Consider the following 18,597-nt stretch of genomic DNA (forward strand, 5'->3'; position numbering starts at 1 on the left):
CAATGTCGTACGGTCTGTGGCGTGTTGTAGTATCTAGTATAGGGTATTACATCTATAGTGTTGTTACATTTTATTATTATTTTTAACACAAATCTGTGAATGCGATTTAATGAAGTATGTATCGTCACAGGAGACTCCATAACAATTACTTAAAAAGTGTAAGTAGTTTAAAATATGGTCTTTAATAAACGAAAAAAATTTCAAAAACAGAATTTAAACAAATGAAAAATTGAGGTGATAGTAGCCTGTTGAATGATCCTGTATAGGTACTATATACTACGCATAGAATATTGATACTTGCACGAGTTGCATAAGGGTTATTATATTACACGGGTAGGGCTATAGAAAAAAATTTTAAAAAATACTGTATTCAATAGTAGTAACAATAATAATGGGGATAAAATTACACAATTAACCGATGCGTATATAATACAAATATGTCTCCGCTGATTTTCGACGTAAGATTTAACGGACCTCTTCAATCACACTTTCTCATTCCGCCGCCGCACCGTCGTATTGAACTTGAACGCATGGGAATGACTTCCATGCAATCGAATCCGGCAAACATTTCACACGTGAATATTTACTATACATTTTTAAAAATATACTGTTTACCCCTGAAAAATAGTAATGTGTGTAAATCAGGACCCATATTATAATATATTATATTATGTTTAAATTATTTCAAGGCAATGTGTAAGCATTGACGAGTCTGAAAATAAAATCAAGTTAAAATTTAAACTGATATTATATGACGCTTTATTACTGTTCAGTTTAGTGATCGATATAAATATCATAATTTATAAATATTGCGTGGTATACTATATATAACCAAACCAGATATGAGTGATATTTTCATTACTCGCCAAAATTACCTAACGCTCTTACAAAACAGATATATATATTTTTTTGTTTTTTATTGAGTTTAAGCCCGGCAACTGTGGCCATTAGCTGTTTTTTTGTTTGTATGGGGGGGGGGGAGGAACGGTCGGAACAGTTGGTTGAAACACGTTTGTATGTGTGACAAGGATTTGTAGCTGGAAATCCTGGGGGGGTCACCCATCCGGGAGCTAGCAACACTGGCCGATACGTACACTCTGAGCATTTCCGCAGTTGTCAGTATCTTCCTATATGAGTAAATCTGAATTTCAAACATTTACCTATACAATAGAAAAATAAAAATCATGAGAACATCTTTTGAGAAAACAACTATATAATTTTAAACTTTCAACACAACCCAATTATCGGCAAATTTAATTGGCTTAAACTACAGTTTTTAATTATTTTTATATACTTGAATAGACTGATAAATATGAATAATTAACTGGACCAGCCTTGTATTACTTTTCAATCACGTATGATGGTGTTAACGTAATAAATTACATTATGTGGGTTATAAGCGACGCGTTAAAAAATGTAATATTTTTACTATACAATTTCATAAAGATCATTAAAATAACAAACAAATTACAAATTACATAATCGTTGTACTACCACAGTCGTATGGATATTATTTTTACTTTTGTTCAATACCATCACTACGACCATTCCTGCAGGTAACGAACACCTAACTCTCAGTCCTCGATGACATTCCAGCTAGTTCTTCAAGTGTATGATCAAGGACGTGCGTATACGCGAGTATAATTATTATACTATAGACTATAGAGTATTGAGATATAACATTGACGTCGTACTAAGCATACCTGAGCAGCGACAAAGTTTGAAATTATATGAGCACGGCGTATTATTTTGTAGGTGTAGGTACCTACCTCCTACGTATAATATTAGACCGTGTTTGGTTTGGCTAAGGTTAATGGTTGTAGGGTGAGATAAAATAACAATAATTATATTGTTACGTGTGTATAATCGCCTACAGCCGTATAACTCTGTAAGTAAATAAAATAAATATGTTTAAGGGCACTTGCATGGATTTAAAACAACATTTTCACCTATCTATTTAGCCCTAAACAGTGTACACTGCAGCAGAGAGCCTATCGATGATACCGTCGTGATAATAACGATACGGATTACGGACGAATATTAAACTGTTATTCATGTATAGTACCTAACTACGAAATAAAAATTGAATATAGGTATCTACAATTATTTGTAACTTAAACTGTTGTCATTAGCATTATATAGTTGTTCGTCACTTACAATTATTAATAATACATTTACCATACAAATGACTCGTCGTCGACAATGGAAAAATCATCGTAATAAAGCATAGACAATATAACCTCAGCGTGCAGGTACCTATGCATATATACGCAGGTATTATACCATGTTCTATATAGGTTCATACTAAAAATGTCGATACTTAAAAAAAGCGTTTGGTGGTATTTTTTTAATGACCGCAGTCAAAATATAAGGTGAGTTTAATGCACTACATGGGAATTTTTTTTATATGGGTAATTGATATAAAAATGATAAAAATATATAATTTATTATAGCACACATTTTAGAAATGAAGACTTTTTTGCAAATAGCCTAGGCCATAATAATAAATCGTCCATTTAAATTTTAAAATTGTATTTTGTAGGTATGTTTGGTTAGTGATCTATTTTTTGAATATTATTTATTATACATTTATAACATATTATTTTCAATTTATAATTACAAGTTTACTCGAAAAAGACCTTGTCGTTATAAATAAATAACAATTGTTGGTTCAAATTATTTTTTCTTTGGATATATACCACTTATTTGTTTTTTTTTTAAAATTATAATTAAAATAATAATACCATAAAAATTAAATAATTACAAATTTAAATAATAAAAAAATGTCTTATTACACTTTAATGTAATCATAATTAATAATGTATTGATTTATGCAATATATATTATATTATACAGTCTATTATTGTGAGTAAGTATAGGTAAATCTATATCACTTTTTGTAGTAAATAAATTAAAAATTTATAATAATATACTAGAATCGATTTATGGAATCTAAATATCCCAATGAGTCTAACTTCCATCGACCACTATATCTAATATAATATATTATAAGCCTAAAATTCAACCGGCTCTTTGAGAAAAAAATTAAAAAAATTCAAATGTGCAAGGCTCTTAAAAAAATGTGTATACCTATCTAATATTCAAACACCATTTATGCCAGAATATTATACTATAGGTACTATTGACAGCATCGCGTATACCACGTCTGAATTTATAAGAACGCTGTACCAACGTTTCATACGACGGTTGAAATTCTGTTGTAGAAGATTATTGAGTTGATTTTTTTTTTTACGACCGATACGTAGCTATATTATGTATGTGCCTATCATGTTATGTTATCGTTTAAAAATATTGAAATTTAAAAAAAATAAAAAAAAAACTTATACAATTTAATATATTAATATACACATATTATTATATCAATGTGAGACTCACACATTCCTATACACAAGTGCGCGCGCGCGTTCGATGTCTATTATACGATGTCAAGAGGACAAGGTGTGTCGAGTCAAGTGTATAAACCGCATAGTTGAGCGGACCTCCACGGGAAAAAAATGCACACCAAAAATCGAACTGAGAACCGAGCAGCTGACCCTGCGAGATGAGAGAAAAAAAACACACCACCAAAACGGCGTCACAATCACCTTGGTACTTTCACAAAACTGATATTATATGAACAGAATCGCGAATCCCAAGAGGTCCATTCGTTTCCGAACCGGTGTTGTGGTTAGGTTACGACGCGCGCCGAACGTTATAGTAAACAAGACGCGTGAGGAGTAGGTATAGTATTATATTATTGTGCACCGATCTTTTTGCCGAACACTCCGACGACGATCAGCGCCCAATCGCACTAAGGTAGGCAAATCTTATTGCTAAGTCCTATATAGTGACATTATGTTTTATTATAGTAATATTATTTTATTTACGAACGGTTAAAAAAAAAAAATAGAAAAAATTAATACGAACACAAATTTGTCGTCGCGTTTATTGTTACGACTTAACCGTTTTCTAATAATGAGCTGGGAAAATTGTACAGTACGAAGAGGTACGTATGTCATTTTTGGACAACGATTGTCAAATACTATCTATATTTTACACTTAAATCAAATTCCGTATTTTTTTTCTATTTTTTTTTTTAACTTATTCTAAAACGTTCGAAACTTTAAAACTTACAAAAAAAAAAAATGAATAGCGTTTTCCGATTAAGTTTATGAGCGGAATATACCTATAATACGGTTGTACAATTTCGTTTATTTCATTAAAAATTAATTATTTGATTTTCGGCTATAATGTACTAATTAATTGTAAAAGTTTTTACGAAAAATTTCAGTGCGATTCATTTGGTCGGCAATTTAGATTTTGTTTGTTTTACTTTGTACATCCATTATAAACCATTAAAAACAACATTAAACGTTTCATCATAAATAAGTTTTGGTAATTAAGTGGTTTCGAACTTTTTAGTATTAAAGATGTTATGCTATTACATCTACATCATTGAGCACAGAAATACGTATAATAAAAATATGATAAGTAATTAAGGTATATTATATTATTATTAGGTATATGGGTATAATATGATAGACGTAGACTATAAAATTACGATTGTTGGTATGTGAGCTTTTATGAAAATATTTTATTATATAATACAAAACATAATCTAATACATACATTTAAATCGTTAAAAAAGGTTATTTTTAAAAAATATAATATTTTGTTCGTCTTATAAATCAACATCATAACCATTGCAACAATACAGTAAAAAGAAATTGATTTTTTTTATCATTAGACGAACAAATTCTCACGCACAACATATAATAATGATATATTATTTATTTCGATATAACTATACAGTATATAGATTGGTCGAGCGAAAGAAATTGAAATCCGGTCTTATCACTCCTATTATTGAACGTCAATCACATATTTACATTGTTATAGTGCATTAGTGGACCTATCACCTATCACCTTTTCCCTTGTCAATTCCCAATGTAACCATATAGTTCGAAATGTTATAAAAGGAGAAACAGAAGTGTGTGTACAGTGATTTCGCAGTCGAGTAAAACCTGTGCGATCACAGAGTATTATTTTATAATGAACTAATAGCAATTCAATCGCATTAAAATTGAAATAGTTCGTGAAACGATTTTGGTTTTAATGAATTTAATTGTTGAAATTCCATATAGTACCTATATATAGGTACTAGTATCTAATCGGTAATAAAAGTAATAGTCAAAGTGCTTTTTATTTTCGGATTTATATGACATTAAAAAAAAAACTTATGCAAAAATACTTAAAAATAAAAATAGAAACTTTCACACGATTTAAAACTATTAAATAATAGCAATCGTCTTCCGATGCTATTCGATATTTTGTCTATAAAAATTATCGGAAGTTTTATTACTAAAAAAAAATTTCGTTGAGTTTCTATACCGTGTTTTCGAACACCATATAATTATAAAATTTTAGTATTATAATAATACGGTATAGGCAAAATAATAGCCTATGTATTACAGTAGGTATCTACTTGTTTACTTGTATATTATCTTAGTTACACGCACCTACACAAATAACTACGGTTTACGGCGGATAGGTAATTATTATTAGAAGATTAAATCTTTGCGAAAATAATAAAAACTTTTTTTGAATAATTACCAATTAGTGTTAGAAAAGTTATAAATGTAAAAAAGAAAAATTCGCGAAACATATTTTTAAGATTGTCGTAAACCATAACGCATTTTGTAAACTCCGTTTTTTAAACGTACGTAACAAACACGCGCCATAATATAGGTAGCCATTATTGCGCGCACACTTCTATGTAATCATTTATCAAATATTGGGCCGGCGAGAAGATGAAAAAAAATAAAAATAAGACGCAAATACGTTTTCGAAATTAATAATAAAAACGCGCTGTTTATGGTAGGGAAGAGTAAACGCGGATCGACCCGTAAAGTATAATATTTTATTATAATATATTATTATGTGCCCAGCAGCCATATTTCACATTTTTGTTACGAACGCGTGCGCGCATACGTACAAAATATCGTACCCGTAGGTATACAGTCGCGGATGAAGTCATATCGGTGAAAAACTGGACTTTCACTATTTACGTACATGTATTTTACGCATTTCGACGTTTTAATAATAATAATGTATTGCGCTGTTTAAATACACGCGTAATAGTATAGGTACACGTACGCCTGTGAATTTGGGATTGCTCGTTTAAGTATACGCTCGCATAATACATTGATTCGCGTTGAATGATGGCTCCATAGAAAGACGTACAAGTCGCCCCCAGATGCTCCCTATATTCACTACCACAATGACACACCCGACGTAAAATAGGGGAGGTAAATACGTGGCTGCACGATGTCGTGTATAGGATTGCGAGCGCAACAGCTTCGCGCGAGCACGCGAAATAAATGATAATAATCGTAATAAGTGTTGTAGGTGCGTACCTGTGTGGCTGTGTACATATAGTGTATATGTGTACACATATTATAGTCAAATCGCATCGCATTGCGGTGGACGCAACATACTATTTACATTATTATAATTATATCGTAATGCGGTCGAAAAAAAATTTAATATCTATATACACGACCGATGTATAATTTTGTAACGCAAACAGCTACAGGTGCTCATTATCAATGCGTTCGAATCGAAAACGGTGTGCGCCGACCGACTATAATATTATAGTCCATAGGTAGATCTTGTGTGGTACCTATACTTGGTATTATACGTAGGTACTTGTCTATAATATGCTCCGACCACGTCTAGTTAAAATAATATGCACACACTATACACAGGTCATTATGATTAAAAAGAGTTATAATGATCTCTACCATAAATAATATAAGGTGATCCATTTGAAAATAGGTGATGTAAAGTATTGACTTTTTAAAAAAAATAATTTTTTTCTAATCATATAATTTCATGTCTTTGATAAATAATCGAAGTTTCTGGATAGGTGTATTAAATACAGTATAAAAGAGAAAACAAATTTAATAAAAAAATCATCGTTTTCAAAGCATAATTTTTAAAATAGTTAATATTATTTTGTAACAATTCAATTTTACACAATCAATACAACAATCATGTAAATTTATTTATTTTTCCACTACTCACTATAAAATCACGTTATACTATATTTTGGGTCACGACCCAGAGTTTCGGGACCGCTTTGCATCACATAATCTGTGCGTTTCTAAAATAATATTATAAATGTACGATGGTTACACCGTATGTCGCATAATAGGTATAACCACCGATATAGGTACGCACCTGTACGTCAATCGACGATCCTTGAATTTCGATCTATATGGCTATAAACGATATCGTGTTATGTAGTGCAGTGGTCGCGGGGTCGAGCCAATGTCGTCTGATATCTGGTCAGAAAACATGATTGAATATTATATCGTTCATGTCTCCGCGTGTGGACGACCTTTATCCACATATTACGTTACAATCGCGTTTAAAGTCGTATTATGTCCCGAGTTTATGGACTTGTCGTCGTATTATTTCATTCGGAAATACGAATTCAGTCCGTAAATATTATAAAACGCCAAAGACTAATGAATACAACATAATATTATACTAACTGTATAGTTCTAATATTATAATATCAGACATATTTTTATTGACGCTCGACAGAATCGTAAATAGGATCCAAAATCGGAAAACGTAATATTCCAATATGTTTGAAAAGTGAATGAAATGGCTTCAAGTCATTACGCCGATTCCCATATCATTTCGCGGTTTTCGCCAACTCGGTGTCCCGGTACAATTATTATATAGGTAGCCCCGAAAAACGCGTTGGATGTGTTTATATTTAGTTTTTTACATTCGAGGACGTTACCGTATACACCCGTAACACACACACACGCATAAATAGTATAATATGTATAATGTATATGTTGTATATAGTATAACATTATAGTGGGCTATTATGATTTTAGATTTTGGCCGGCGGGGATTCGCTCCGGTTATTGTTGACGAAATCGCTACTAATCGAATATTGTTATGTTTGTTTATCTAAGCATCTGTGTGGCCATTAGCCTCGGGCGCCGTGGCCTGTGAAATTGCAAAATTAACCTTTCGCTCGTTCGGACAGACCTATATAAAATATAATATTATAGGTAGGTATGCATGGCGATGCTGTGTGTGCATATACACGGATAGGTATTTAGACGAAAATCCCACACGAAATCCGATCTAGTCTACGCGCATCGGCCGTATTGTGTATCGCGGTATATTATACCTATATATCGCGAGCGCATATATATTAGACACCAAAATTTATCGTTGAAACGCTAAATAATAATAATATGCAATAACGACATTATAATAATAATAATAATAATATATTCTATTGTTTGAGTAGAGATTTACTTGTCTTTCTTAATCTCGTACGAGCACACCACACAACCACATATAACCGTATAACGGGTAATAATCAAGATATACGTCTGTATAGTAATATACCATATCGCCATGAAGACGTGATAATTGAATCGATTATCCGCGAGGAATTTAAAACCAACCATCGCTAAAATGTTCATAATATATTGTTCCACGCTGTCATATCGTGTGCGTGTGTATTATTTTATCTATTTTATTATATAAATAATATAGTTTTGACGTCGAATGCAATTTATAAAAATATTTATTCATTTTTACAATTACGCCTTTTCCGTTCACATAATAGACGTATTACACACACACACACATGTTTGCATATAATACACATGTGTAAGTGTGTAATATATTATATTTGCAATTAACACGGGGGGCCCAAATTGATTTTTATTAAAACCTTGCCGAACACGCGCTGTTAAGTAACGGGCATTGATTAATTTTTTTAATTGGAAATTTCATAACGTTTTCAAACGTGTTCTTAAAATAATTTAGAAATTTTAAATTATTCCATTATACCTGCACAGCTCCAAACGTATGTGTGATTATCGAATTTTCAGAGACTCATTCGCTGTGAATCCCTCGCGAGCTACGCGCATGCGCGCAAGATCCCGGGACGACATTGACAACAATAATATATAAGTATAATGTTTGGCCGTCGTCGTTTCATAGTCATTCGTCTAAATTGACAGTCGGCGTTGGGAAAGACACTGAACCGAATAATTACATAGGTCATCGTTGCAGCTATTGTTCTGCGAGTTATAAGGATGACTTGAGGACACGATACAGCTTAGCGGGGTGTTACGTCACGCACACACATTTTGTAAATATATATATATATATAGAGTACACGAGTGTACATGGTATACTTACCTACCGTAAATCGCAATAATTACGTCCCGACAAATCTGTAATAACTAATCACCGAGCGTATAACGCACAATTTCACTGTTATCCTGCGGACTGTGCAGGACGTAGGATTTCTATACATTATTAGGTACGAATACAATATAGGACAGGAGTTAAACAAACGATAATAACGTCCGCATCATTGCTTGGTCCATTAGAAGAGCCGAAAAAAAAGGATTCTAATTTATCGGATTTCCCCGAAATATGATATTCTCCATCAACACCTCTATAATATAATACCCGTGCACTGTGGATAGAGGCACCCACACGCACTCATTATACGATCCGTCGAATAATATGTTTTATTTTTCTCACAACAGATAGTTTCACTCAAACGTTGTCATTATATTTATGTTATATCCATGGGTGTATTTTATATCGCACACAACTCACAGTTGCGCCGAATCGTTTGCACAGTCGTGTTGCTATAGTACAACTCGCGTGTTATTAACGGACGCTTATTGTTTACAAGACAAAAAAATGCCGAAAAAATACAAGAAAACAAATTCCTAGAACCGCGAGCACGTTTTTTTTTCGAATAAGAGAAACTGTCGAATCCGTTTTTTAGTCCACTGCTACTTGATGATGTCGGAACGGTGTATACATCGCATTAAGTATTATATAGTTTAGAACGCGCTGTTGGGTTAACCTATAGCCCAACCTATAACCTAACCCGACGCGCGTCCGAACTGTGCGACCCATTTAACGCATAACACACACACGCACACACACACACATGCGCATATACCGCGGTATACCGAGGGCGATACGTAGTTTTGTAAAAACAATCGCCATGCTCGGATTGCTCTGTTAATGTACATAATGTATACGTACCTTTTTGCGGACTATGCCTTTAGTGAAATATGTAGAACTGTGCAGCATATCACAGCGCGTTACGTTATACGTTTACGATATGCGTATAGAGTGACCGCGTGTAGGAGATTTTTATTCCAACCGGGTCATCATCAATCAAACGCCGACCAGCTGATTGCGATCCGCATATTATACACCGGCATACATAATGAATGGACACGTAACATGGGTACCACCTATACAGCTGCAGCACGGTCGCACAGCCTCCGGTTCTGGGGCGTGGCAAATGTCGAAACGGATTATTTAATGAAAACCGAATGTGAACGATCTGCGCATCGATTATTATAATTGTACGTATATGTACATATCAATGCAATACAGCTGCATAGTAACGCGGCGCGAGACGACTTTCCGAAAAGTTCGCGTTAAAGCTCGTCTCGCACGGTCCGTACTTCTCCTGCATGCGTCGAAATAATATTATGCATACCCACTAACTTACAGTACAATGACAATATTATATGGGCACCCGCGAAAGTATTGTCTGCGGAACGGAAACGGAAACTGTACACTCGGTGACTATAGACTGTATCGCGCATGAGACGTGTTATAACGCCCGTTTAATTGATATCGGCAACAAGACGTCGTCGTTGTTTTTGGGTCGTCCTGAGCGTACGAAAAGAGCGGACCGCGGGATGGCACTGTACACGTTGTGTGCTGTTTCTATTGATACATTATGATACACGATCGCGATGCCGTCTCTGAGATGATAACATATATATATATATTATATTATAATATCGTTACTGTCGTCGCTGTCGTACACAAAGCCCCTGCCGAGTGAAAGGACGTAAAATAAAATATCATAACGCGTAGGTACATACGTACAAGTATGATAATATACGTGTTAGAAGATTTATTATTAATGTAACTGCACAGATGCACAATGCAACGCGGTGAATTCGGCCGGGGAACCATCGAAATGTCACGAATATTTTCCACCCAGTTTTTTCATATAATTAATAATCACAATTATTGTTTCTGCGTACACTCGACACGGCACGGACGATAACGCCAGAGCGAAACACACAGCGGTCGTCATGTAACACGTCATATTATAATATATTATGTTATTATACGTCATGATGATATTATTATATCATACCGGCAGACGATAGTCCTAGCGCAGTTCGTATACTATAAATTATAATACATCATCACCGATTTATAACTTGGTCCGTGGCATATATATATATTATGTAGGTAATATAACAATAATAATAATAATAATATGATAAATGACGCGTCTCCTGTAGTCATGTACACCGTATAATAATTATATATATATTATATAGAGGGTACATCGAGTACTCGAAAAACACAACACGGTGCCCATCGCATAATAATATTATAGTATCATACGCTATCATGAGAATCTATTCACCGTATATAGCGCCAGTCACGTTTTGCTGTTCGTTATCATTTAACACCATTGTTTCGGATCCAACCTGCGAGCAAGCGCCGAGCTGTGCGTAAAACACAGTTGTGCACTCCGCCGTCCGTCTAGTTCTGAACACCAAAATAATATATTTAAACGTCTACCTATGTGTGATATAATCGTACATCGTGGGCGCTTAAATAAGGCACCAGGTCGGGCGAGAGCGAAAACCTACAATATAATATTATTTCAATTTTACGCGCGCTCTCTCCATCTCTCGCCGTTTCTCGTATAGTGTGCGGAGACGTTTTACTGGTTTTCTTCAGTGTTCGCGGGTCGATCGCCATTGTTATAATCGTTTTGACGGATACACTAACGCCAAAGAAGAAAACACCCATTCAATGAAAAATTATATTTCATACAACAGCCATATTAATATAATTACTAAACGTATAAAAAAGCATCGTCGGAGGCTTCGGAGCACATTTTCCGAGATAGCTCAACCGTATACGAATTTTTACCAAGGCAGCCGTTCGTTGTACAACAACGACAACTACGACACAAAATATCTATTATAAACTAATTTTTCCAATAACTCTATTAAAAAATACTCAATGTATTTCTTTTGTATCCGTCATTATAATATTATTACAATCATTACACGATCATCGGACGACTGCCCGAGGTCGGACTTATTGTTGCGACTTGCGGGCGAGTAAGAAAAACGGAAAAATAATCGTCAATTAGTCATTATCCGCGCCACCGTGCAGCGGATTATTATAATATTAGCATTGTATAATACGTCTTGACATTATTACAATTATTTCGACCGCGTAGATAATACGCAAATTATTACTAATGTTCCATGTTCAACGACGACGAGAGTAGGTACGGACAGCGAAATGTATATATTATTATATTATTATCGGTTTCAAAAATCCCATCAATCCTGTGCCACATAATGATAATATTATATTATGAGTGTTTTTGGAAAATCTTCGGGAACGTCCGAGTACACGTCATCACACATTCACACGCATACGGTGTACCAGCTATAATCTATATATATTATTTCGGCAATTTGGCATGCACGAAAATCAGTAAAATCACTACCTATACGAAGACATATAGACGCGCGTAATAACTACGAGCATCGTGATATACGCCTGCATATTGTGCAGCACGCGTGCAATAATTATTATTTATCATCAAAAATCAATTTCCGCGATCGGACTCCCGAAGACGTGTACATCGATAGTACACCGAAGTTGCGGTATTTGCATATAATAATATACTTCGGCTTCGTATGTGCAGTAAAGTATTTAGGGGGCGGCGGCATTATTCCTCGGACAATATTCCTCTGCGCTATCGGCCCATATCGAATTGTATAGCGGAGACGTATTTTTCAGTTGTATTCAGAATTAAATGTAAGATCCAAAACAACTGAAGAACATTTTAAACTGCGTTCGGCAATTTTAAAAATTGAGTCAGATTCAATCAATAAATCCAATTATCATGATATGACCAGTGTATTATTTTATTTGTTTATAATAATTCACATTATGTTTTACTCCTGTTTATAAACCTACAAAAATAATATTACAAACAGTCGATTGTAATACAAATCAAAGACAAGTCTCAGATATTATTGTAATGTGCGATGAAAGATGTTTTTCGGAAACGAAATAATAATAATGTAGGCACATCCGAAACGAGCTTGACGATGGATCGATGAGGACGATATGGGACTTATTATATATACTAAATAATAATATAATTGCAGTAGTGGTGGAACGCGGGGCAGATGAAAAAGAAAAAGTTAAACTCGCAACGTATATATCTATATAGTACCTATATGAAACGTATAATAATTATATTGTAATAACGACCACGTCCGTTGTATCTATACATAGGTACGTATAATTAATATAATACGTGTCCGTATAGTGTGTGTGTGTGTGTGTGTGTGTGTGTGTTTGTGCGCAAATGAAATGAAATAATATTGTTGATGCGTGCTGTAAAGTTCCCGTGCAGAGGTGCTCGAGAAGAGACATTCGGTGTGAGTACGATTATGAAAACTACGGATATGTGTCGTTTTACGGGATGATAATATTATTAAGAACTGTCGATTTCGGAAATCGGATTTAAGTTTTATTTTTCCACTCTACATATGTAGGTACATATTATCGCCCGGCGTATTTGAAATAATAAACAGGTTTTCGCTGTGAAATTTCTTCTGCAAATTACGAGCCGACAGAATTTTTTTAGAAATTTCTGAACTGGAAATTCTCAACGGGAATTCCCTACTGTAACATCGCACTATATACGGATTGCACTTATTATTGCTATAGTATATAATGTGTTTAACCTACGCGTATTATTATTACAATCGTTCGTATTGAGACGTCGTCGTCGGCCCAGAGAAAAACTCGGCGACAATAACAATAAGCGTTAATATATACATGTGTCGCAGTCGTTTGGGCGGATGCATAAAATTTGCATTCGATTATAAATTCTCGTGTGTGTGTGTGTGTGTGTACGAGGAAAGCGTCGAGTTTTTCTGTATGTATATATAGGTGTACTGCACCGCACACGTATTATAATAATATGACGTAAGTAAGGTGTATATATAGGTACACGTGAAACGAATATTATGCGCACACGGTGCATTGGACGATTGTGAGCAGCGCGTCGTAAATCCGCGGCATTCATCACAAAAAAATATTGTGTACACGACAATAATATGTATAATATATTATTATATTATATCGTGTATATATATATATATAATGTGACCTCATTCTCCACACTGTATAGACGGACACACTGAAGTATATAGTACACTATACATATTATACAGCACACGACAAATAATACGTATGCGACCGCGCGGGTTCCTGTACGTAATATATAACAATAATGATCACGACTAACCCGCGGTCTTCAATATTAGGTGACGCCATTTTATCGGCGACTTATATAATATTACTATCATTGTAACAGCAGTCTTTATCTGCACCATGTCATCAGGAAACGTGAAAAGTTTTTGAAGTGCCCCCCCCCCCCCCTCGAATCAGAGCGGTTTGCCTGCGCCCGTTAAAGTTGGCACACTTCTAGTATTATAATAATATATTAAATACAAATCGAAACGGCGCCCGCCCGCCGTTATGCTCGACCGATCTATATAATATATAATAATAAGGAGTAAAGAGGTATAATTATCGTCATAAATCATAATAATATTATAAACGTTTTAGACCTGCAGCAGCGTGCATAATATAAAATGCATACGATAGTAATTTATTGCAGTGATGATCCCACAAAAGTGCTTCGAAAGTATATAATCTACTAAGCTGTTCGAGTGTCTGACCGCACGTTCATAGTTTGTACTGGTGGCGAGGTGGCTTCGACGATCACGAATAAAATTCAAACAACAATTTTTCTAAACATAAGAATAATGTTTCATAAAACCTATGAATTAAATAAATTGAAAATTTACTATAGTAATTATATGCTCCTCAATCGAGCCAAGAGATTCGTTTTATCATTTCCGCCTGCATATAATAATTGCAAGTGCCAACCCATTCGCGGAGTTTAGACGCAAAATACGTAATTATTATCGACCGTTATGAGTATTCGGTGGGAAACACCCGCGGAACTTGTCTCGCGTTAACGAGTTATTTTTTCGTCCAATAACAATAATTATTTGGATCCTTCAACCAAAATATATTGTGAGCAAACGGCGTATAATATATCATATTATATTGTTGTACCCCATGGGAACACCTCTGCGCATACAATCATGATAATAATAATATGACGCACAAGACGTGTTGTACAACTATATTGTATGTAATAATAACATTTCGATCGTGCTCCGAGTACACTGCCTAACGCTCGAGTGATGCATTTCGACAAGATTTCGCGCTTGGCAGCCGGAAAGTAATATATTAGATACATATTATGTATGTCCTATACATCGTTGGTCTAATGAGATTTTTTGGGAAACGAACGACTTACGTTATGTCGTGGCTTTCCCGCGTGAGTAACGACCGTAAGAGGTACACACACTTATATCGTAATATTATATTAACCGAAAACGGCATCTCTGAGTAATAATAATAATAATAATAATATGATTTATTCTCTTATCCTGATCGGCAAATCCATCTTACGTATACGGACAACGGACACGATATTTTCGACAATTTCGTGTACGATAATACAATATTATGGGCGCACATACGGTGTACCTATTACATACATCATATTATATTACCTACATGGCTACATATTATTATTATTATATTGATCGGATGACGCATCGGATTAACGAGGAGAAATTAGGAGCTCATTAAAACGGATTGTTCGCACACTTGTGCGTGCGTTTCCCAATGTAGTATAATATGCCCATATGCATATATATTTATATATTATGTACATAATATAATAATTTATTATATTCAGGACCACGCGAATTGTCGTATATAATTTAATTATAATATATGAAAATAATATTATATAGGTATCGTTACGGGTTTATTTCGGTATTATGTAGGTACTATCGGCATGTGTTCACGGTTGAATAGTTAATTAAATCCGTTGTGTAACAAATATATAATACGAGAGCACGATAAATATTGACGAGATATTATTATGTAGCAAGTACACTGACTTAACGGTCTGTGCACCGCACCGACGCATATGTTCTGCAGTGCGGTCGTGAGAACGTCTCTTTGGCGGCGAAACGCGTTGGCCAATTTAAATACCAATAACATAATAAAATTGTATTGAAATACCATCATAATCGATCGTTTTTCACGAGCACATCGCGCGTCTCTAGTCCTCGGCGGCATTCCGAAGGACTCGTTACAAAATCGAATATTAAAAAAAAAATCCGTCCGGCGGTCGCGACACGCGAAAATTGGGTTTTCGATTCCGTAGTGCGGTTTTCACGACACTCGTCCTTGGATGCGAAGACTGGTATAGGTTCGGTTCCTATACTATACTGCAGTCAGTGTAATATAATATTAGCAAGACCTACGAAAAAAAATAACATAATAATATTATCTTCGATTATAATATCGTCGCGATCATCTGTGTAAACCCGCCGAGTATATTGTGCAACACGTTTAAATGTATACATCGATATAGGTATAGCGGATTTTCACGTTGACGTCCTCACGTTTAGATATCATACACCCTATTATAAACACATCACCGTCTGGTACCGAGATGGTATAATATATGGGATCAAGCCCCCACTTCAAATTTTGGGCCCCGTACTAAACGTATTTAAAATATTATTTAATATAAAATAATGTCCCCGTACCAATATAGAATATTTTACTATTTATTATTATTATTATTTTTTTTTTTTTGTTATTTATTGTAACATTTCTATTATATCTCTAGGAAAGTAGGTATACTATATTATAATCTATAGTTATAACGCGCTCGGCGGTGCAGAGATGACACACATTCAATATATTGATACTTACTTTAATCTACATAATATATTATACATGTATGTGTAATATAACATGCTATCGTGTGTGTTCTTTGCAGTGCAGCGTATATAAATATAAAAAACTATAAAATATTACAAAATCGGCGCGCATTAAATCTAAGTGCTGGCGCGTTATCATACCACATTATCATAATATACAATATAAAATGTTATAATGTGCACCGCTTTATAATATGATGAAACCGGTGCGAATTTATTATAATAAACAGCTCGGACACGATCTTATAAGATAATATATATCAATGTAAATATATGACTGCGGCTGCAGCGGAGGACTTCGATGCCCGCTCGGCTGTCGATCGCAGCTATAGGTAGTATTTGTGTGCACTAAGCTCCGGGGTCGTTACGTTCACCGCCGGACGACATTCCTCTGAGGTTAATGGATATCACATAATAATATTACCTATATAGCTGGGTAGTGCACCATATTAAACACACATACACTAATTGTAGACCTATATATATATAAGGACATCGACGTCACCGTTCATTACCGCGTGCATATATATATATATAAGATACATGCGCCCATATTTTTATTCACGATACGGACGATTTATTATTTCACGGTCGAGTTGGGCGCGCGAGATTTTTTCTGATGACAATATATCGTACACGTGCTATAATATATATATTTGTATAACGCACCTCGTGCTGACGACTATAATTTCACAATACGTAGGAGAGCAGACACGAGTCAGACCGTACCGGAAAGACGAGGGCCGAAACATAATAACGTCTCATATTGTTATAACATCGTCACAGTATACCTATATAACAGGTATAGATTATGAGTTCAGTGTAAAATATTATGTAAAATCCACCAGATAAACTATCGTGTTAGGTATATTAAGCACGCTCGATAGTTAATTCTATCATCGAATTAAGGACTCTATAAAACTATTCGAATTTCTACTTCGAGACGTTTCGCTGCAAAAATGTTGTAGTTGCATATTCGGCTGCACTTTAGTCCCCTTTTTCAGAACAATAATCTTTTCTTACCTATATTCAATTCATATAATATATAAGAAATAAGTTGCACTCCGCAACGGTTACAAATTATAATAATGCACACGCTAGTTTCGGGGCACCCACTTGTCACGCCGTTCTATGTGCGCGTACCTATTAATACATCATCGCGGTATTATAATAATGGCTGATAATATGATATAACAGCCGCCGGAGACTTCAACGCTGGTCTCGTTTTTGTCACGACGACCGCGGAGTTGCGGCATACGCACGCCGTACGTTGCGGCAGCGCGATAAACACAATCAATCATCTCGCCGTATAGACCACATAATATTATTGTTGTTATTACTATTATATTTTTACTGCACTTGTCTAATTTGCAACGCTGCGTTGCGTAACGGGCGTATTGTCAACGGGCACATATTGTAAGGTACATATATATATATATATATATATATATATATATAATATTATTATGCGTGCCCACACGTAGGTATAGCTGGTTAGGTCGGCGAAATGTTTCGCATGTGGGCCTAGATCCCTCCACCACCGCGGTCATCGTAGTGC

General features: G+C 34.8%; 1 protein-coding gene across 1 annotated transcript in view; it reads left to right on the forward strand.

Annotated features, from left to right (window-relative positions):
• The first annotated feature begins 3,655 nt into the window (after positions 1–3,655).
• LOC132942925 (peroxidase) overlaps positions 3,656–18,597 on the forward strand; it is a 34,070-nt gene continuing 19,128 nt past the window's right edge. The window contains exon 1 of the mRNA XM_061011641.1: positions 3,656–3,816. The gene's annotated coding sequence lies outside the window, so the exon portion shown is untranslated. The remainder of the gene's footprint in view (positions 3,817–18,597) is intronic.

This window comes from Metopolophium dirhodum, chromosome 4 (genome assembly GCF_019925205.1).
Source record: "Metopolophium dirhodum isolate CAU chromosome 4, ASM1992520v1, whole genome shotgun sequence".
Lineage (NCBI taxonomy): Eukaryota > Metazoa > Arthropoda > Insecta > Hemiptera > Aphididae > Metopolophium > Metopolophium dirhodum.